A 4,512-nucleotide genomic window follows, 5' to 3' on the forward strand; every position below is an offset into this window, starting at 1 on the left:
CAAGAGCAGGACAAGTGGCATTTCTAGCAACACCCTTAAGGAGGGTTGCAGGAGAAGAGGGAAGCAGGAGCATACTCAGGAGTTCTGGCCACCTGTTATAGTTCCTTTCCCCTCCTTCATGGAGCTTCAAATTCTGGCTCCGACCCCTCCCCAGCACATATACCACTGCTAGGAGCTCTGAATTCCTCAGGAGTGCATTTAGCCAGGTGGCTTCAATGAAGCTGGGCCTATTTAGACCAGATCCAAATGTGGCTTTAGGACTTACTGCTACTCCCAATGAAGGCAGTGTGCCTTGACATAGCTAATGAAGTGTGAGTGTAATAAATCTTCGCAGGATCAGGACCCATGGGCTTAACCGGCCCTCTGTTCTCAGATTAATATCACTTCGCATTAGTACAGATAGAGATGAGACTATTCCCCAGGAGCCACTGGGCCTTACTCTGAAATACCTTTGAAACAAATGGAGATAAAGCCACAATGAGCTACAGCGCTGAGGCTCTCAGAGAAGTGTTTAGATTGCACAGCAGCCAAAGCAAATACATTTGCACTGCAAGTTATAGAAGGCTGTTAATCAGCCATGTAACCAATTGCTTTAAGCCAAAAATTATCTTCCTTCTGCATCCTGGAGCCAAATACCTAACATGACCCTGATCGAGCTAAGCTCTATCTAAGGAGTTACACTATAACAGAAAGGGGAAATATTTAAAAACATTACCAAAAACATGACCTGTTCACACGGCTATTTGTTTTCACCCCGATCAATGTTTGCCCTTCACTATTTGGATTTGGGCCAAGTTTTGCTCACAAGAAAGTAGGGGCAGATCTGCTGCTGCACCACTGATTTCAATGGAGCTATGACAATTTATACTAGGTGAGGATCTTCCCTCTAGTTTCTGCGCAAAGCCATCAATTAGTAGAGAAGGTTCAGCCATAAACTGGACCCAGGTTCCCCAAAGGGGTTGACAAAGCCCAGCGATGCTTCCATAGCACCTTGGCTGAGTTTAAAGTTCATACCATGAGCTGAAATCAGGCTAAGCTATCTGGGCTTTGAATTTTGTAAACTAAAGATTTGTGCAGCCATAACAGAGGAGCCCAATCTACTCTCTTATTTCTAGGGATTGATCCCTCAGGGTCGGGGATAAGGTAATCAGTGAAAGGTGGTTTCAAATACCCATGCTAAATCATGTCTGGTTCTCGGGAACGAACAGCACACCGGGGCTACAACTACACTGGAATAGAAGACCTGCAGCACAACTACAGCTAGCCCGGGTCAGCTGAATCTGGTTTGTTGGGCTTAAAAAACTGCAGTGTAGATGTTTGGGTTCAGGCTAGAGCCAGAGCTCTGGGACCCTTCCCCCTAGCAGAGTCCCAAAACTCAGGCACCAACTCAAGCCCAAATGTCTACACAGCAATGTTATAACCCCAGAGCCAGAGCCCTGAAAGCCCCAGTCAGCTGACACAGGCCAGCCACAGCTATTTAATTGCTCTGTAGATGTACCTCTAGAGACCTGGGTTCAATTCCCCTCTCTGCCACAGATTCCCTGTGTGACCTTGGACGAGTCGCTTAATCTCTCTGGACCTCAGCTCCCCGTAAAATGGGGATAATGCTACTTCCTTGGTCTGTCTTGTCTCTTAAGACTGTGAGCTCTTTGGGACAGGGACTGCCTCTTACTCTGTGTTTGTACAGGACCATGTCCCTCAAGGTATTTAGATACCTAATTCCTATTGAAATCAATGGGAGTTTGGTGCCTAAATATCTTGGAGGGTGCAGGCCTACATTGCTTAGCACGATGCTGGATGCTGCTGTCATACAAATTATAAAAGCTTGAAAGTTTTCTGCCTCCTCTTTTTGGCCCTTTCCATTTAGCAGGTGAGCCTGACCATTTTCTCGCTGGGTTTCTAATAGAGCTGAAGCCAAGTGCTTGCTGTTCCACTTGTTTGCTCAGTTCGGTCTGCATGCAGGCACCAATGGCAGTGCCACAGCACGAACAGGCTTAGCCCAGTGGAGAGGATTTGCTGCCTCAGTTTCTCCTTTATGGAATGGGAGTAATAATACCTACCTGGCTGGGTAGTGGCGAAAAAAAAATCAGTCAAGGTTTACGAAGAGGATAAGCCCTACATGCTGTTAGTTGAATGTATCATTCACAACATTGACACTAGGCTTAAGGGACCATGGGCCAGATTCTGCACTGCATCTCCTAAAAGACATAGTGCAGGGAAGGCAGAGGGGCTGCTCCAACTTACAGCAGTCTATCCTAGGCTGCCTAGGGGCTGAGGTGTGGCCTAGAGCAGTGGTTCTCAGACTTTTGGACTGGTGACCCCTTTCACACAGGAAGCCTCTGAGCGCGACACCTCCTTATAAATTAAAAACACTTTTAATATATTTAACACCCTAATAAATGCTGGAGGCAAAGTGGGGTTTGGAGTGGAAGCTGATTGCTTGCAACCCCCCCATGTAAGAACCACATGACCCCCTGAGGGATCCCAACCCCCAGTTTGAGAACCGCTGCCTAGAGTCTCCGTAGCACCAAGCACTATGACCACTCCCCTTCTGTAGCTCCACCTCCACCTGGTCCCCTGTACCCAGGCTTACAAGATGGCAGCATGGAGCCACTTATGTTGGCCTGCTACTGCTCCTAAACAAGGGCTGTTCTCCCTCAGGCTTTTGCAGCCAGGGCTGGCCCTAGACCAAATGGCACCCCCCGTCCATTTGTTTCCCATCAAATTTGCTCCTTGCTGCAAACTAGATTGCAGTTGAGCTTTTCACTTCCTATACTGAGCTCCTGAAGGCTTCTTCGGGGGCATCTTATTTTCTATAGGGGAAAACAGACAGTAGTAGGGAGACCAAAAGCAATGTTCCGCAGTCTTAGAAAGTCAAACTTTACATGTTAAAAGCATGGCAAAAGAAGTAACAGTATTTCTTTTAAATTGTTGCATAGATAGGGGTTCGATAGATATCTCTGGTGTCTCCTTAAATATGTCCTTTATTAGTCGTCCCTTACACTCTTCAAGTCTTAAAACACAAGTACACTTTCACAATTTGTGCAATAAAACAAGGTTCACAAGATCACAGCTGGGCTTTCACTTTACTTCGTTCTTATATCGCAATGAATGACTGGCGACGACCTGCCCCTTATATACCCGCGAGGGCATGGCTGACAACATTCTAGGAGGTTCAAGGAAAATGTAGATCTCAGAAAGCCTGGAAGGTTTCACAAGATTCTACAAAGGTCCAGAACATTCTAGGAGGCTAGTGAAAAATGAATCTACATGCAGAATATTTGAAACGTTACTTCAAACATTCTATTTTCCCTTTTGTCCCTAGTAACAAAAACAGCACCCCCAGCCTGGCTCCCAGCACCCCAGGTGGTTGCCTGCCACTAAATCCTGCCCTGTTTGCAGCTCATTTACAGGCCACCTATGTCACTTGACAGCATATCAGTGCCTCTGAGGGGCCGTAATTGGTCCCTTGTTTTTATTGAGCACTCTGCTTGGCATTGTCGTACAGCCAGAGCCTGAAAATGCTTAATACCCAGCAGAGCGCTCTCTCCTATGAGGAGTCCCATTGAAGTCTCATCTCCTGGGTACTTAGGAGTTTCATGGGATAGGTGCTGATTTTGGAATCAAAAAGCAAACAGCGCCTGTTTCTTGTTTTACACTCACTGCCATTTTTAGGGATTGTCCAACTGTAACAACCTCCAGTTTCTTTCATTCATTGCTTTCAGCACTGTCCTTACAGACAGCAGTGAGAAGGCAGGCACTTTAGCTTTGTCTCCAGCTCCATCAGACTCCCAGAGGCTCCCACTGCCATGGGCGGTGGGATGCTGTTGGGGTCTATGGGACTTTGCTTGCTAGTTAGCAAGGGCTGATATCTTTTGTAAGCGTTTGCAAGTCCCTTGTTCTGAGGTCCCCCTAGTGGAAATTCCTTCTGTCCCAGAGCTTGGTTAGCATCACAGACCCTCTTTTATCTAATACCTCTGTGTCAGTGACCCTGGAGTCACCCAGGAGGGTGGGTATCAGTGTTTGCCCTTGTAAACATGTGTAGGAAATCTCCATTCATCACTCCCACTCCCCCTCTATTATTGTGCCTGTCTTTTGATGCCCCATTCTCTAGTGTGCTGCCTTTGTCCTGTGAGCTTCTCGCCGCCAGCAACAGTGGGAAAACATTGTGGAGTTAGATGCAGCTGGAGATGGAGCTAATGATAATCTCTGTGCTTCCCTGTTTGTCTTTCCACAACCGTCTGTAAGGGTACGTCTACTCTGCAATGAAACACCCGCTGCTGGCCTGGGTCAGCTGACTCAGGCTCACGGGGCTCGGACAGATGGCAAGGCTATAAAACTGTGGTGTAGACATTAGGGCGGGAGCCCAGGTTCTGGGACCCTCCCCTCTTGCAGGGTCCCAGAGCTTGTGCTTCAGCCTGAGAATCTACACCGCAATTTTATAGGCCCACTGCCCAAGTCCCATGAGCCCATGGTTGTTTAATTGCAGTGTAGTCACCCCAAGAGAATCAG

This window comes from Mauremys reevesii, linkage group 15 (genome assembly GCF_016161935.1).
Source record: "Mauremys reevesii isolate NIE-2019 linkage group 15, ASM1616193v1, whole genome shotgun sequence".
Taxonomy (NCBI): domain Eukaryota; kingdom Metazoa; phylum Chordata; order Testudines; family Geoemydidae; genus Mauremys; species Mauremys reevesii.